The sequence below is a fragment of the Heterocephalus glaber genome, unplaced genomic scaffold (assembly GCF_053883595.1).
Source record: "Heterocephalus glaber isolate CG9 unplaced genomic scaffold, H.glaber_assembly_v1.0 deba00000621, whole genome shotgun sequence".
Lineage (NCBI taxonomy): Eukaryota > Metazoa > Chordata > Mammalia > Rodentia > Bathyergidae > Heterocephalus > Heterocephalus glaber.
This window is the reverse complement of record NW_028258153.1, coordinates 5308457-5327285: the sequence shown is the minus strand read 5'-3', so window position 1 is coordinate 5327285 and position 18829 is coordinate 5308457. Positions and strand designations below refer to the sequence as shown.

Here is an 18829-nt window from a genome sequence, read left to right as displayed (position 1 = left end):
GGGATTAAAAGAAGTGGCTCATGGGGAAAGTGCAACATGCGCCCAGAGACATGATGCTGATGTACATGGACTGGGCAGAAGGCAGCTGTAGCCAGCTTCAAGACTTCCCATGCACCCAGGTTTGAAGATTCTGGAAAACCCTTCATTTTCAGGGCTTCCGGTCCTCTCTCTCCAGAGACAAATGCTGAAACTGATTGAAATATTTTCTGGATTACTTGCCCCCAAACATCCAGGGTTTTCTATTTCAGAATGTTTGAACAAGCTGAAGCTTTAACCTCCCTTCTGCCACTCCTACTCTTAATTTGGAAATGAATTTTTGAGGCTCCACATGTGTGACCCACCGAGGTATTTGGAGTGTGGTTTGCTGCCATTTGTAACCCTGGCCTCTTGACCTGGCTTCACCTGCAGCTCAGGCCTCAACCCCGGGGTGAGTCCGGGGAGCTCTCTGCTCCCTGGCTCTGGAGCTCTCTGGGTGTCTTGGCTTCAGATTTAGATTTTGTGCCTCTCAGTCCCAGACAGGCTCCTATGGACCTCTTGCTCCCTTAACTTTAAGTAATGGTACTCTCATTCTTTTGATAGGAACAGGAACTCTAACTGAATTCTTTGTGCTTCAGTGAGATTTCCTTAATTACTTGTATATAGGACACATTCTCTACTTTCTTCCAAATTATATATTATATATGCAACATATAATCTTATTATATTTTGTTTAATGTAATAGTGTTATCTATTATGTAATACTATGTATAACAATATATTGCATAGCAGTATATATAGCATATTATACGTAATATATTGCACTGTATAATACATAATCGTTTAATATATATTTAAATTTTCCAAGGAGTCAACATTGTGTGGGGGGGTATTGGAAGGCTGGAGAGGTAAAATAATGGGTCATGCTACCCCCTAGTGGCTGAGCCTGGCAACACACTCTCAGGAAAAAAATTTTGTATCTATTTCTTTAGCAAACAGAAAGCTAGAGATCTGGCAGATGAATACAGAATTTGGGTAATTCCATTCATGTTATATATTTAAATGTATTTCCACTGTAATCCACATTTATAAGTGTCAAGGTATTTCTAGCTCTGTGATTGTCTTCTATTTTAGAATAACAGACTACACTGTGTATGAAAAATGTATTATTTTAGTGGATTCACAATGTTATGTACCATATGTATATTAATTAAATAATATATTTTCCCCTGCAGTTTGCATACTTTTTTTTCTGAGAAGCTTTCTGTGAAAATGAGATGTGTCTTGTACCTTCTGGGTGTCTCACATGTTGGCTAATACAGGGCTCTGGGGGCACTAAACAGCCTGGGCAGGCTGACTGCAGGTTGTTGAGGAATCTGTCCAGGTGTCCAGGGGGCAGTTGGGCAGCCTCGTTGGGGCTGTGGTGTATGGTCATTTTGCTAGTATTAGAACTTCCTTTACCAGGGGTTCAGGCTGGAACCCTTCAAGAGGCTTAAATGTCTCTCCAGCTGCAGCCCAGATGCTGGATCTGGGGACAGCAGCATTCTGATGTTATATATTATATAGATGTAAACCATGTATATCATAGGTCATGTAGCATAGACCATATATCATATTATATATAATATTCATAATCATCTTGGCTACACTGAAAATAGTTAACGCTTACAACATACAAGGACAGAAGTGGGCAGATTTTTTTCTGTAAAGGGCTAGAAAGTAAATATTTTAGATTTGTGGGCCACAAAGTGTCTGTCATAACTGTGACACTCAATTCTACTGGCACAGTGTAAAAAAGGCCATAGACAGTTCAGAAATAAATGCTAGTATTTCAATAAAACTTCAGAAACATTTGATTTTCACATATTGTGAAATATTTTTCTTTTAATATTTTTCAATAGTTTTTAAATGGAAGAATCATTCTTAACCTGCTGGCCTCACAAAAACAGGCAATAGGCTGGAAGTGGCTTTGAGGTCACAGTCATCTGACCCTTGCCTTAGAGTGAGTAGTTTGCCCCCTCTCTAGCTGATGGCAATTTTTCTAAGAACCATAAATGGTTGACTCAGGACTGTGTTCTATCCGGTGTCCTGGACAAAACACAGTGCCTAAAGTGTTAAAATGTGTTGTCCATTTCAAGCAGGCACGTTTTTAGTTAGGCATTTGGCACTGCTTGGAGGAGCCTTTTATTTCCTGAAAAGGTTTAGTGGAGCCATTGAAAATTCTCTTTCTAAAGCAACCTCCTGAACGTTTTTATCAGTCTTTTTAGAACCTTAGGGGGCCTAACTGACTTATCTTCAGTTCCTTTCCTTTCTACGTGCACACCTTGGTCCATTTTTTCCTTTCTTCTTCCTAACTAGCTGCCTGTATAATTAAACGTTTCCGCATTTGAAGATTTTTTTGAGTCCTCATGTGCTAATCACCCCACGGCCCTCCAGTGGCCTCTTCTATTTCCTTTTGAGATGCAGGCTGAGACCTGAATGGCAGTCAAGGTCAGGCTGCCTGCATTTGTATTACACACCAGCACACCATTACGGTGGTGTTGGCCCCTTAATGCAGACTAATAGCTCATTCTCCTCCCTGACCTCCAGCAACCCTGAGCAGCCTTGCTCTGTGCTCCTTTGTGATCAACTCAAGATCTTTTCTTTAGGGAGTTATAACTAATTCAGGGCCCATCAGTGATCATAAATAGTTTAAATTGGTCTTTTGAGTGTGGCTGCCTCCCTTGGGTCACTTAATTTACCAAATGTCCCCTTGCTCTGCTTGTCCCAGACCTGGCCCTGTCCCTGCACTTACTAGCAGTTTCCACAGCTCACTTTGGTCCAGTTGAGAGACGGAACTTACACTTGGGAATGAACTCAATGCATTAATTGAATGCATTAAAGATGGATTTGATCTGATTTCAGTTTTTTTTTTAACCTGAGGGGATTGTTTCTGGAAGATTTCTGAGAGGCCCAACTAATCCTAGAATTGTGCTTACCTGTGGTTTGCTTCTGTTCAGGGAAACCCTAGAAATTTTACTTTAACTGAAACTTGAGAGTTTTACTGAGTTTTAATAATTTGAAACCTCTGGAGAATTTTGGAGACAAGGTTTTTAAGCTGCCCTCAACTGGTAATTTGCAAAAAAGATGTTTAAATACATGAGCTAAATGGGTAAAATGTAAATATGGATTGTCATTAACCAATAATATTGTATCGATGATAAATTTCCTGAATTTGATCATTGTTATTTTTTTGGTACCAGTGATTTGGGACCTTGCGCTTGCAAAGCAGACGGCCGAACCACTGAGCTAAATCCCTGGCCCTGATCATTATTATTGTGGTTTGGAATGTTGGTGCATTTGGGAGAGGCATGCTGAAGGACTGAGGGGTAAATGGTCATGACGTCGCCCCTTATTTCAAACGGTACAGACACACATACATGTATGTGGAAAGATAAAGCAGATACAGCAACATGTTGATGAATTTCTCGAATGAAGGGTGAATCTAGGTGAAGAGTATATGAAAGTTCATTTATGGTGTGTTTGCAACTTTCCTGTTGGTCTGGAGCTTTTTGAAAACGAAGTTTCATGAGTTAGGAAAGTGAATCAGTAGTCAGAGCAGCACCTGAGACATTTGAACACAGCTGGCTGGGCCCCACCTTCCCCATAGTAGCCTTGGTGTGTCCTTGGATTTAATCATTCACCCTAGGAGAGCGAATGCTTCTGCTCTTCCGGTCTCTGTTGCCAAAGGTCTGCCCCATCTCGGCCAGGAAGTTGTCATCCATAGCCTGAGCTCCAGGATCTGTGCTCCCTCCCTGTAAGCCAGGGACTGTGACAAGGACAGGGGGTGGGAAGTAAGTGGCTGCTCTCATCCTTTTCCTCAGGGAGCAGCAAACAGGGCAGATGGAAATGAAACTGAACTAAGAAGGCTGTGAAGAGAGGTGCATGTTTGCGGAGAGTTGTGACCCATTTGAGGGCTCAGGGGGTTCTGGGAGAAGTGGTGCTGCTGATCCCAGAGCTGCAGGACAGGGGATGCCCCAGGGGCCTATGTGTGCGGGACTCTGGAGGGTGCCGGAGTGAAGCCAGCCTGCGTGGGGCTGAGTGCGTGGACGCTGCAGTGGGTGAGGCTGGAGAGGCAGCCCGGCTCTCATAAACCAGTTCAATAACTTATTTTTCCTTTTTTTTGGTACCGGAGATCAAACTCGGGACCTTGTGCTTGCGAGGCAGGGGCCGGAACCACTGAACTAAATCCCCGGCCCCACGATAACTTATTTTTCTTTTTTCCGTGAGCCATGGGAAGGGGTAGGCAGTAACGTCGTGATCAGACTTGCATTTTTGAAAAAAAGCCCTCTAGCTTCAATGTAGCAGATAAAATGAAAATGCTAGCAGCAGCGATGAGAGGGAAGCCAGGAGGCTGTCAGGGCATTCAGTGAGCTTTGATGCTACTGTGGACCAGATGGTGGCTGTACTGATGGGGAGAACTGGGTGGATTGCAGAGATCTGTGGGAGGGAGGCTCAGCAGAACTTGTGATTCATCGGACTATCCCACTCTGACACCCTTTTATTGAAAAATTTCTGTCTCTCTCTCTCTCTGACTCTGGTTTGCAGTTGGTTAGAAAATGCAGGAGTTTTTTTTTTTCTTCCAAAAAGCATTGGCAAATATATTCATTTACGTGGCATTGATTGTCTCGCCTGTGTATGTCTGAGGTGAATATTCATCTCACAGAAAGGATAGCTTATCTTATTCAATAAGATCATGCTAATTAAGAATCAAAACTTAACCATCTCATACATTCTGGAAACTAAAACTGTGAGATGGAAATTAATGTAGCTTTTAAACATCTACTGCACTTATAAAATTGCACATTAGACAATAGAGTTTCTATGGGAGGATATGAATTTTGACAGGGAAGAGGCCCTGCACGATGCAATCACAATACTGACAAATAAATGCTGTTGTACTTTTCCATGCCATGGATGATTTACAATTATAGTAGTACACGGTTCCCTGTGATTTATGGCATCCTGTTAACCATGGAATTACTTAGCAAAATCAGTTTGGCTTGATGTAAGATTTTCTTCCCTTGCTTAGAAAAAATTTTGGCCTGAAGAAAAGATGACATTAATTTAGGAATAGTGGAGTTATCATTGAGTTATCAAAATAAATCCTAGGACATAAATCAATTCTACTGCATGGAGAATGCTAAATCGATAAGCTCAGAAAGACTTTATTGATTCTGTGGGCATCACTCAAGCTTTCTTTATTAGATTCCTCGGCCATATGTTTAATCGAAATGATAATGTAGATAACTTTGGGTAGGTGCACGCATTCTGACTTTGATATGGGGTAGCTCAAGGTAAGTGAAATGGTCTAGCTGGGCTGGCTTTCTTGTACTAGTTCAGGAGTGCTCATGTGGGGGAACTTTACATCTTGTTCTGGTCTCCTGGGACATCTGCTCGAGCAGGTATGGGTACAAAATAAAGTCATTCCTTTACAAAATTTTTAAAGTTTATTAATTTGTTTGTTTGTTTTTGAGACAAGATCTCATGGTGTTGCTCAGGCTGGTCTGGAACTCACTATGTAGGCTGGGCTGGCCTCAAAGTTGTGATCCTTATTCGTCAGCGTCCTGAGTGCTGGGAGTATAAGCATGTGCCACTGTTATAGACAGCTAAGTTAGGTAGAAATATTATAGACAGTTAGACAGGGTTAGGCCCTCAAGGGAGTCAGTGCAGAGGATGAGAACACATCACAACTGTAGCTGGAGGTGCATCTGTTGAAGGCCAGGCCTCAAGATAAAGATGGAATGACCAGACCCATATGCCTCCCCTAAGGATAAGCAATAATTTGAGATTTTTCTATAATGGGTATCACCTAGGCCCATAAAGTCTAAGATAGACATCAGCCACCCAGGTGGGTGACCAGAACCTCCAGATCCATCCCTTCCTAAATATGTCTTTGTTCTTTCCATGTACACCTGCTCTGTGACTCACTTCCCGATTAGATCAATGCTACCTAAGCGGCTATATTTGTAATCTTATTGGTTGATTACAGTTTAACCCACATTGCAGCCAGTTCATGATTTTGCTCTATAAAACATTCTCAGAGAAATGGGCTCTGTGGCACCCCACTTCTGAGTCCTCTCCTGTCTCTCAGGAGCGAGCTGTCAATGAACTTTTCCGTACTCTTAACCTCTGTTGCTCCTTAGATATCATTCTTTGATTTCAGGGGGCACGGACTTGGTGTATCTGACATCTAGCAGGTTGGGAGTTACATTTTCACCTATATCATCACCACACCTGGCTTAAAGTTACTCCTTCTAAATTTAATTTAAAAATCTATATGAATAAATTGATCACAATATTAGGCGACATTTAAAAATTACTCAGAGTTAACACCACACGAAGCCATTGGCAGCAATTGTACTGAACTGTATGTACAATACAACTGTGTCCATATGGCAGAAAAGTTCCTACCACGGGACAGTAATTAGCAACCACTTGCCCAAGTACTTATCAAGACTTTGCTTGTGTCACATTGGCTAATGTCCCACTGGCTAAAGCCAGTTACATGCCACACCCATATTTGAGGGGTGGACAAATAAGCTATCACTAGTCGACAGGAGCTGGGTTGTGGTCATTTGTTTTCCAAATGAACATAAGTGAACTTATATTTGTTAACATAAAGGAAATCATCGATCAATATTCATGTAACTGCTTATTTCTCAATTGCAACCATTAACTGAGTAGAGGTACAAGAATTTGGCAAAAAATAACAAAGCTTAGTAAAAAAAAAAAAAAGCATAATGAGACTCTATTGACTGTATAGAATTTATAATAAAGAGTATTGTATAAGTTGTAAATTGGGTGTTATATACCCTTCATATTAGTAAAATTTATATTATACTTATAAGCATGGTATAATTATATACACATACACCTTTCCCCCAGAGAACAGTTAAACATTTGCACACTACTGGCATAGTCTCACCATTCTCTAATCTATCACACATAAGAACCTGGGTCCGACAGGAGGAGTGCAAGTTTGCGGATAGGTGGGCAATTTAGTGAGACCCTGTCTCAAAATAATAACAAGAAAGGTCTACAGATGTAGTTTGGTGGTAGAGTGCTTGCCTAGCATGAGAAAGGGCCTGGGGTTTGATCCCTAGTACTGAAAAAGAAGAAGGAGGAGGAAGAGGAGGAGAAGGTGGAGGAAGACGAGGAGGAGGAAGAAGAGGAGATGGAGGAGAGGGAAGAGAAGGAGGAGGAAGAGGAAGAGGAGAACGTGAAGGAGGAGGAGGAGGAGGAGGAAGAGGAGAACGAGCTGGGAGACTTTCCTCCATAATCTGGTCACCAGGTTCACTACCATCTGCGTTAGTTACTTTTCTCTTGTAGTTCAGAAAAAATACCCAACACCCAAAGTGAAAGGTGAATGGGTTTATCTGGCTTAAGTTCATAGAGGTTTCAGTCCATAATTGCCTGGCTCCAAGGCAGGGATGGCAAACAGGCATCACAGAGGAGAAACAACATGGTGCACACAAGGTAGCAAAAGCAGTAAGGGAGTTTAACAGCATCTTTCGGCCCCTTTTATCTTATTCAGACTACTTAGGGCAGATAGCACTCACTGTCTTAATCCTAGTGCCCTCAGGCCTAGCCCCAGTGTGAATCAATCACACACTCTAGACTCAGCCATCTCTGAAAAAGCACGAGGCTTTTGGGGGACATCTGAACACAAGCCATAACACCATCTTTCCTATTATCCTCGACTCCCTTCAGTCTCAGAGACTGAAAAATGATCATGTCTGGAGACATCCAAAGGAAAAAGAAACCTCATTCCTACAATCTGAGGCCTTTCATAGGAAGAACTGTCACCTAAGCATGTGAAAGACAGAGTAAGTGTTTCTTGGGTCTCCTGAAGTGGATGTCTTATTCATTACAAAGGAGCATTTTAGAACTTTTGCATTTACAATTAACAAATTAATGAGGACAACCAACACTTATGCACTTTATCACTTACAAGCACTTCACACTTATTAGCTTATTTCTTCCTTCTAAAGACTTCTCTGAGTTCAGCAATTCCCATGCAGCTGGAAGGGGGCCTGTTTATCTCAGCCCTTCCTTTATTCCATAGCAAGCTTGTGCCTCCCCAGGATGCGGTCGCCTCTTGGACATGGTATTAAAGGCATTTACTTGCTATTTCCTATACTTTCTTATACCCAATCTGCAGTGAATTCAGGGCAGGAAACAAAACCCCTTAAGAGATTATTAACGGTTTGAGTGGAAAGAGTAATTCCACTTGCTTAGAGTAAGTACAATGTAGTTATCTCTGAATCTGTTTCTCTCCCCAGGGATAATGGGTAGGGAAGGGGAGCCCAGCACATAGAGGGGAGAAAACAGCTGCTTAAGGCTTTATGGAGAGAGTTGTTGGCCATTTGCTAAATGCTATATCTGTTCTAGCTTTCCTTATGAAGTAAATTAAAAAAAAACATTGATATTACAATGGAGGAGAACATCACCCCACCTGATTCTTTTGTTGTTGTGAGTCACCTTGTAGTGTGTAGGGTTCGATCTGGAAAATTCTTCACAGAGTAATGTATGAATTAAGACAAAAGCATGCTGCAACTGATTGGTAATAGTTCATGGTTAATAACGATGAGTTGAGTTCTCTATAGCACAAGGGCCCTTGGGAGTTTGGCTAGAATCCAGTTAACGTGATTGATTTTCAGAACTATGTGGGATCTCTCAGTCCTGCAAATGGGCATTTGGGACTAAAAGAATTGATTTGATATATGCTAATGAACCAACTAAATGAGAGTATTATCAGATCTTAACTCCACTTTATGGTGCATGAGTTTGGATTGTCTACAATGGCATTCTTGGCACACTTTGCAATAAAAAATTCAGTTGCAAAAGTAAACAGCACCAAGGCCAGTTTATACGTATAACAAAGGCCAACTAACTGGGGCTCACAAATGCATGGAAGATTGCAAAACGAAAGCTGTATTTTATGCAGCCAGAGATTGCCAAACAAACATTTTTAAACCAAGATTTGCTCCTGTTCTCTTTAGTTATTGATTACCTTTGTGAAGGAGAGATTATTGACATGTGCAGAAGACCAAAACGAGCTGAAATAGTTTTAGGTGGAGAATCTCTGGCAGGTGTTCGTGTTTAGATTTAAGTGGGAGCCACTGTGGGTCCTGAAATAGCTTCTTTAACCAGTTTCATCACGGGCCTAATCATCCAAAACATCATTCCCTGTAATTTGACTGAAAAGCAGCGAGACAGCAAAAGCTTCAATTCTTGAAAGGGATTTAGCAGCCAGCCAGCTTATGCTTAATAAAGATGAACTTACACCATCTCCTCCTCTGTCTCGTTATTCCAACCACGGCTAAGTAAATCCAGAGGCTTGAACCAATTAAGGAGGTAGGAGGGTCAAGGCAAAGGACTAGAACAAATTCCTAGGGGAAAACAGGTGAAAAAAAAGTTAAACAAGGGTTTTTTTTTTTTTTGGTACTGGGGATCGAACTCAGGACCTTGCATTTTCGAGGCAGGTGCCGGAAACACTGAGCTAATCCCTGGCCTAAACAAGGGTTTTCTGTCCTACAGAAGTTCTGCTCTTAGGATTGAGAATTTGAAAAGTGAGTCCTTTTCTTTCCTAGAGGACAGTGAAGGATGCACCCTGGCTAGATTATATCAGAACCAAGCATTAGGTGTGCAGAGACCTGGCTCATGGAACCGCTGCCCCATTGTGGGATTTTTGCCCCACTTCTCTGAGCCTGGGTCCCTGGTTTGCGGCTGAGTTTACCCTTAGCACCTTTATACTTTTTCCCGTTGAGAAAGCTTTTAACTTTTTAAGATTAAGATCCTTTGAAGACTCTGTTCACATCAGGTTGTCTTAATTTTTATACTTTGGATTTTAGTAAACATTAAGTTTTTCAAGAAACTGTATTGACAATATCTTGGGAAGGCCAGATGTTTCTAGAAGTGGATAGCTAATATGTAAGGAAGGTATAGTCCTACAGGTGGGCCTCTATTGTCAAGCCAGCCCTCACTTTAACTGTGTACATTATATCATTCAATTTCTTTTTGGTACAGGGGATCGAACTCAGGTCCTTGCGCTTGCACAGCAGGCGGCGAAACCACTGAGCTAAATCCCCAGCCCTCAATTTTTTAAAGAAAGCAGATACAAACCTAGGTATGTACATGGCACCCAAATATCTGCTGTCTCCCTCAGGAAGAGTCTCTTCCTCTAGCCTAAGTCCTGTGTTGCATCAGCCTGTGTTGACCTAAGCATTGCCTTTGTCCTCCTGTGTCTCTCTCCTCTCCTGCACTGGCCTCCTGGGACTGCCTTCTCCTCCTTCCTGTTTCACCCTTTGCTGCAACCCCCAGCCTTCCTTCAGTCCTCTGGACACCAGTGATAGAGCCTCATGGAGCGAGTCTGCACTCAGTGTTTGGAGCTGTTAGAAGGGTGACTAATAGCCACCGTGAGCAATGGACCAGTCAGTCCCCACGAGGACAGCCTGTGCTCATGGGAAAGAGGATGACTAAAGGGAGCATTCAGCAGCTGCCCTCTCCTCCCCATGCCCTCCTCAGGTCCTGGAGTGGGAACTGTGTATCAGACAAGGGGAGGGCATTTTGGGACATGCAAAGGGAAGGCAGGGAGCTGCAGACAGCCAGTTGCCTTGTTCCCAGTTTGCCTGGAGCTGGCTCTGTTAGCAGTAATCCCCAACTACACGAAGACCTTTAAAGATGCCCTTGGCTTCCAACCTCTAGTTAAACTAACAGGGCAGCAATACGACATCTTTGTGCTGAGGTTGGCCAGAACCCCACGTTTTTCACCGTGAACTCTTTCACAGTCCCATCTCTTGGGGGATGTTTAAACCCCTAGTGACAGATGTAGAGATTTAATGACTCTGAGGCTCCTTGATTTTCTTAGTGGGATAAAGAGATTCTTCTCCCGTCACTCATCAGAACCAACTTGTCTTCAGATCATGTTGAAACTCCTCTTTGTCACATCCTCCAGATCGTAATGAAAAGGCAGATTAACCTGAAGATGATGATTGAGCCCGAGCCATCAACTCAATGCTCTTAGTTAAATGACACCCACCACGAACCCTGGAGCAGCATTTGCAGTCTTGGCTGCCTGTGTTATTACAATGACTTCATTTAATAAACTGGCTGTCAGCCTGTTAATCCTCAGTCAAGTGTAAGTGTGAGGATCCTTGTTTGCCATGATTAGGCGACATGGATGGCTAACAAAATTTTTTCATGCCCTAGGATTTATTTTCATTAAAAGTCTAAATTGATTAAATTTTTTGGACAAGAGCACTTGATTGACAGCAGCTTTATGGGTTTTCATGATGAAGGTTTGTTGTAAGGGTACTGATTTAATCATTCAGCTTGGCTTTGCATTAGGGTTTATGGTGATGTGTATTTCCTGTGTGGTTTCTACTCCTTCGGCCTCCTCTTCTCTCTACCTGTACTTAGGTCCTGTCAGTGAAACAGACTGTGGTTTTACAAGGGGTGCAGAATAATCCCCAGAGCAGGGCAGTGTAAGAAATGATTTTCTACCTTTCCTCCTGAGTCCAAGGTGGAACCAGGCTGCATTCTTGGTAGTTCCCAGAGCTCTGGTCAGATTGGTGGATTCTGACATGACTCTGAGCCCTTTCCCTCCCGTCTTCCCCTCTGGGAGTGTTTACTGTCCCCCTACCTCCAACCCAGTGCCAGGTGCACAGTGAGCCCTGTGTGGATGCTTGAAGGATGAAAGAATGAGGCGGATGGGAATTACAGTTTCCAAACACAAAAGGTTGTCTCTCCCTTTTTCAAAAGACAGTTCATCTGGGTCCTTGGAAAAGCAGATGTCAAAACAGGATTAACCATACACAGATTTGATTAGAGGAGACACCCATGTGAGAGAAAATGTGGAGAGAGCTGGGAGAGCTTGTGAGCTGTCAGCCTGTGATGCAAGTCTGACCCCAGTGAGGGAGGGAGGGAGAAGGCAAGGCTGGGCAGTCACTGCCTAGACTATGGCCAAGGAAGGCTCAGCAAGGCTGCTGGGAGCCCCAGAGAAAAGATGGCCCCAAGCCTGGCCAATGACCTGCCTTAGCACCCTGCTGCATTCAGCCAGGGGCCTCGAAGCAAAGCTGGCACTATTTCACAGTGCAGGATCGGGGTCCTTGGTGAATGATAGGAAGCTGGTGTGGGAGCTCTGTGCCTTCCCACGGCTGATAGAGCCAGTGTCCAGACCTAAGCCATGCGCTACTGCAGGAAGAAAGAAGGCAAAAGATTATGCCTATGGGCAAAATGAAGAATGAAACAATGCATGCAGCCCCAGCTTCCTGCCAGGGAGGAAGTCTGATATGTCTGTGGACATGGCCTGTGAGTGTCGCCTAGCAAGGCTGCTCTGACACCATCAGCCAGCAGGTTATTTTCTTCAAATACTCTTGTCTTCCCCAGGACCGACAGTGTAAATAAGAACAGCCCAACACAGTTGATCTTAAACCAGTCTCTCACGCCAGGTAATTTAGCTGGTGTCAGAGGAGGAGAGGAGAATGCAGTGATCAGGGTCCTAACCAGTCCAGGTAGAGCTGCCCAGGAAAGACCTCGCAGGTGTGCGGAAGGGAGAGGACAAGGGTTCGAGATACAGCTGGAAGTCGCAGGTTGAGTAGGTGAGGCAGATGCTCCGTCCCTCCCTCCGTGTATCTGAAGCAAATGCTCAAAGTGTCTTCATGACTCATCTCTCTGTTTCTCTCTCCTCCCTGCATTCTCTGTCTGCAAGCAATTCATCCTGTCTTACACCCACCACTAACCATATTGCTCTCTGTTTGAAACCCTTCAATGGACCCCGTGCCCACCCCACCTTCAGGGCAATGTCCTAGCACAGCGTTCAGGGCCTTTCTCAAAAGATTGCTCAAGCCCGCAGGCCTCTCCCCACTCCCTGACTTTCACTGGCAAAACTCCTGGGTCCAGGTCTTGTCTCAGGAGGTTTGTCACCCCTTTGGAGGTCTGATTGTTTCCTGCTGTCCTTTCTCATGAGCTCCTGGGTTCTGCTCCCCATTTACCACTGTGCCTGGGAGAAGACACGAATCCCTCCCTAGAGCACAGCAGAGAGCAGGCTGGTGTGTGGATCCCACACCACCCTGGCTTGCTGAGGAGCAAGGAAGGGGTTTCTACGCAGAGTGCTACTGAGTATGGGTGGCTGCATTTGGGGCACCTCTGTTCTCAGTGCCTCTCTTTGTAGAATCTCTTCGTCATGTAGGGTGCAGCCTAGGAGAGCTGTGACAGGAAGAGGAAGGGTCTGGCATTCTCCTCAAGCTGCCCACAGCATTTTAATGTAGTGCTCTGGGCCAGCTGGCTTTGTGAAAGACATGCCCCGTTAGTAGAGCATCCTCTTTGCTATCTCTGCCTCTCACAGTAATGTGGTTCCACTCTGGTCAACTGTCCCACAGTCTCCCTCACGGACACTGGCAAGGGACACTTAATCCACAGCTTCATGGTCTCCTGTTCTGTCCCTAGAGATGCCTGGGCCCCTTGAAATGTTGGCTGCTCGCTTCTGCTCCAAGCAATCCTGATTCAGCCAGTCAGAGGTGTCCCACTGGTGACTCCAGAGCAGCTTAAACTTCCCATGTGGCTTTTTGTGCTTGTATTTATGGGGAAGAGCTGGGGTCAGTGCAAAGAGGTCAGCTTCCAAAGAGAAATGTAGATGTCAAGGTCAGGTGTGGAGGAGACTTGCAGATAGAAAGTGAGACTGGTGTTTATATATAAATTCAGGAAATGGGGTAGGGGTCAGACCTTATGCATTTACATCTACTGCTTGAATAGCTTGGTGCCACATTTCCCATTTGGAACAGAAACTTTTTTTCTTCCAATGCTGAGGATGGAACTGAGGGCCGTATACTTACTAGGCAAGTGCTCTACCACTGAGTTTTAACCCCAGCCCTGACAAAAATGTTTTTAGTATGGAAAAAAGGGAGATGGAATGACTCGGGGAATCAAAAGTCATATTGGGTTTTAGCATTTCGCACCACATTTGATATTCTCTGCATTGAAAAGAACCCTTTCCTTAGATTAGATTGAATTTATTTCATGCACACACACACATACACAGCTTCTATAAATACCAGTGTATTTTTACTTTTACATACCCTGATGGAAAGACTGATGATTATCAAGAAGAGCAGTGACCAACCTCATAATCTCTTTAATGCAATTAGTTAATTGTTGCCAACTTTAAATGAGCTATGCATCCATAGTTAGTGTAAATATAAACTTGCTGAAATAAAAATCTACCATCATGCTTTCATTTTACAATGAAATTTTTAATGAAAAGCAAATTGGTTTACGTAGAAAACATTTACTTAATTGTATTTGCTCCAGTGGGATTTTAACTCAATTCTGTAGCATGTGAAGGAAAGGAACTAGGTTCTAATTTGAGAAAAAAAGAATAATAGGGAGGCTTTCTATAATAATTTTTTTTTCACAAAATTATCGAAAGCTTTATTTACGATCGGAATCACTCAACAAAAAAGCAAAAGCCAATGAGCCTGAAAAAGGAACTAAGCTGCTATCTAAATCAGCTCAGAACCTCCGAAACCTCATCGCTGAGCTGCCCTGCCTTGGCCAGTGCAACAACAGTGGCTCCACGCACAGCAGTTTCACTAACAGCAGCACGAAGTCACCCCTCAAACCTGCCTGGAGTGAAGCAAGGACACGGGGGAAGGGGTAGACTCTGCCAGGAAGTGTATTTCAGTACTGCATGGGTTGTGAGCAGCCTGAACCTTTTCTCTCATTTTTGATAGTTGCAGATTGACATAGTAACTGTCACTGTGCAAATGCAGAATGCATGACGAAGAGATCAGGTGGTCATAAAATCCTGATGAATGCTCTTGATTTCTCTTCAAGGACCTCTCATGATTTTTCTTTGTCTAAGGGTAGCTCCAGCATTCCTGAGCACCTAAAGCAAAAGTAAAGCAGCTGGCAGTGTTCCAAATACTCAGTCACTCTGGAGATGGACTTCTGGACCATTGTCCCAACAGCACAAGTAAGATTCATGAAGCTTAGGAATTTTTTGAGCATCTCTGTCATTATGGAGAAGTCTCTTTCTGGCAGGTATTCCCGCCCAGTGGTGACGCTGATTGGGCTTTCCTGGCAGACAGCAGAGAAGCAGCGCTGTGTAGGAGGCCACGATGCAGTCCTCCATGTGCTTGCCAGCATGCTGCAGGGCTTTATTGAGGTCAAGCTCTTCATCGTCCTCCTCCTCCTTGTGTTTCTCTTCCGCTGTCTGTCTTCTCAGTTGACCCCGACTGTCTCTCCCCACTGGTCTCTTGCCACTCTCTGCTCTTATCATGCTGAGTGGTGGGTGCATCTTTGATCAACTCATCTGTTTTACTTTCTGCCAACTGGGCTGCTCGCTCTCACTCAAGGAATAGCTGCACTAAAGCCTGCACGGCATGAACTTGCCCAGCTACCCATAAGGTATCGTCTCCCTCCCCGCTGCAGAAGGAAGAATCAAAGGAACAGGATGTTTCCATGTTGACGAGGCAGTGCCGGTTCCGAGCGCTGTACTCCACTAGATTTATCAGTAGACCCAAGCCCAGCACCCGAAGGTTGAATCTCTGCCCCTGAGCTAGGTACTTCGGGACCTGCAGCACCCAGTTCGTGGCTGTGCCAATGAGGCCATCCTGTTCCCCTGTTTTGGTGCTGCCCCACTCACTGTCATTGGTGAGGTTGAGCAGCACCCCAGTGATGGCCCCCATGCAGTCCTCCACTGCCTTGCCCACGTGGCTGGTCACATTCTGGGGAGGCAGAGGCTTGCTGTCGGCCAGGCAGATGCTGTTCTCGGTGTGATTATACTGCTGGATCAGTTCCTCACAATGCTGCAATACTTTAGCTGATGAAATATTAAGTTGTGAATCTTTCTATGCTATCAAGTAGCTTTGATTCTCTGGATTATGCAGTTACACTTTCTAAAACTCGTAAACATCTCTCTGCCTCCCATAACGAGGCTACCAGTTTTTCTTCATCCCCATCTCTACTTAAATGATCCACACACTCTTTGACTGTATCTACATGATCCAGACCACCCAAAAGCTGGAGTTCTTCTTTAAACCAGTCTCCTGCTCATTTAGAAGTAAGGGACAACAATGTCTCCATTGCTAAATGCCCAGTCATTCTGTTTTCTAGATCAAGATGGTTATTGTGTAAAGTTTCAGAGAGTCTCCGGATTTTCTCTGTAATTTTGTTCATGTCTTTCTCATTCAGCAGCTTAGCTGATGATGCGTCCTGTTCCAGCTCCAGAAGTCAGATCATGAGATCTAAGCTAGCTCTGTCGAGATCCATGTTCAAGTGGTCCCGACTCAGGATGTACATGAGGGCAGCTGTACAGACGACAGGTTCTGGTGGTGCTGGGAATCATCCAAGGTTTTAAAGACCTTTGCATCCATTCCATGTGCTCTCAGGTGCATTCGGAAGCTGGGCATGGCACATTTAGTAGTCAAGCTAATAAGACTAAGGCAATGTGTGTTCAGAGGCTGAGTGCTCTTTAAGCCACTTAACAAGTACTCAGTGTCATCAGTGAACTCTTGATTCTCGCCAAATTCCACCACATCGCTGAAGTGCTTCATGTGCTGAACAACGGTATGTAATTCTTTGTCTTCTTTTCTGCATTTCAGTGCAGTAACTACATCTTGGTAGGGCTGCGTAAGTATTGTCACATTTTTTATCACTTTGAGTGGTGGTGTGGGAGTCTTAAAAACTCCATTATCTTTTTGATTTGGTTCCTTTGAAGATAGCCTCACTGTGACATTCTGAGGTTTTACAACTGGTGGGCCAGGTAGTTCTTCTGAGTTTGGATGGTTCCGATGTCTGGATTATACACGGCTTTTGTAGGTGACCATTTAGGGCCACTAAAAATCTTTCTGGTATTTTCCTTTGATTTATCTCCTTGTTTACTTATGGGCTTCTTCACACTTGCAGGCACACCAGGCAAGTCCTCTGGAAAATCCAAGTTTTCTGTGTTACTAGCACTAGACTGACTGTTCTGGGAATTATCATTGCTTTCTGGAGGAGGCTGCAAGGAGGGTGATGGAGCTGTTTTAGTTCTTTCTTTGTTGGCCTTTTTTTCCACTTGACAGTCATCATTGTCATCATCTTCACTTTCACTAAGATCATCAAAACCAAAATACTTAATCTTGTAATTAGAACTTCCAGAGCCTCTTTCATCGCCTCCTGTCTCATCATGATTTTCAAAACCAAAAAATTCAAGTTTAACATCCTTTTTGGATTTAACATTAGTAGGCCGGAATCTAGTAGTGGTCTTAGAAGTTGTGATAACAGCCTTTTTTCTAAGGCGGCCAGCTTCTCCCAGGTCTGCAGGAGTGGATGCGGTGAACTCATCCATGCTTCGCTCCATGGTGTCCTGGATGGTGACATTACAGACCGACAAGGAAGATGGATGTAACACTATAATCTCTGGTCTGGCCAACTGTCCCTCTAAGACTGGTCCTGTAGCCGACATCACTCTTCTTTGCCTGATTCAGGCCATCTTTACTTGACTCACTGTTTGCTTTGGCTAAGGCCTGATTGGTGCCGTCCATTAGCTTATCAAAACTGGATGCTCCTTGGGAGGCTTTTGCCTTGTTGGTCCTACAGTTGCCTGGCCTAAGAACCTTTTGAAACATGTCTTCCTCCATGGCTTCATCTAGATTTTCCAATCGAGTTTTTAAATCCTCATCCTTCATCTCCAAAAGAGGATCATTATCCAAACCTAAAATATCTTCTGACCTGATATCTTCAAAATCATTATCCCACTCCTACAAACCAGTTCTCACAGATCCCTTGACTGGAGATATTTCAGATGGGGACTCTGACTGTTTCCCAAACTGGGAGTTCCAAATATTGTTTGTTTCCTTGATTTCATCCTCTTTGTATCCAGAAGCCACTGTGGTTTCTGCATTGGGGTTCTTAGTACTGTGGTCAGCATTTTTGTGAAAATGGTGACTATTTTTTTCATGTTCTTCACTAAAATTCTCCATTTTATCTGTAGCAATTAATTTAGCGCAGCCACTTCTGCTCGCCTCATCTTCCAGGAGTCTGTCTGTGGCCCTCTCTTTCCCAGGCAGAGCAGCCTCCAAAGGTGAGCTCGAAGCTTACCCTATGTCATCTTCCCCCACCACGGGCCCGATTCGGTTCTGCTGTTAGCTTCAAGTACTGAAATGACTTCCTCCAGGGCACTGCTTCACTTGACTCTGAGTAGGAGCCCTCACCCTGGGCTAAATTCTTTGAAGAAACTGGGAGAGACTCATCATCACTATCGAATCCAAAAGGCTCGCCAATATTTTCCTCTTCTACTTTAGATTTCTTCGAAATTTCTTGGATATCTGGTTTGAAACTGGGCCCCTTCTGCTCTAATTTAGCCATGAATGTGGTCTCTCCCCATTTTGTGTTAAGGGTGGTCCGTTTGTTGGCACTGCCATTGCCTCTTTTGCTACTGTGTGTTTTCCCAAATCTGGATGTCATTTGACACCTGTTTCATATTCTCCTGTTCGCCGCGGGAGCGCTAGCTTCGGGCTGCGGGCGGGGCGTGCAGGAGCACAGGGCCGGCCAGGGGATCCACCGCAGTCACGGCCTAGGACTCCGCTCTGATAAATATGAAGCCCAGCCGAGGGGGAGGAGCGGCGTCCCCGCAAATTCCCTCCCCGCCCCAAGCACCGCCTGCGTGAATGGTCGGTGAATGGTCAGCGCTGGAGTTTGAACAGGGCTCCGAAACATCTCAACGCCATTTGCGCTCCCGGCCCCTCTCTATAATAATTTTTAAGGATAACATGGATGAGACATCAATTTTACTCTGTGCAGAACATTTAAAAAATTCATGATGCAG

At 44.2% G+C, this 18829-nt stretch overlaps 1 pseudogene; it reads right to left on the bottom strand.

Annotated features, from left to right (window-relative positions):
* Positions 1-14859: 14859 nt before the first annotated feature.
* LOC101697706 (wings apart-like protein homolog pseudogene) lies at positions 14860-18468 on the bottom strand (annotated as a pseudogene).
* Between the last annotated feature and the right edge of the window lie 361 nt (positions 18469-18829).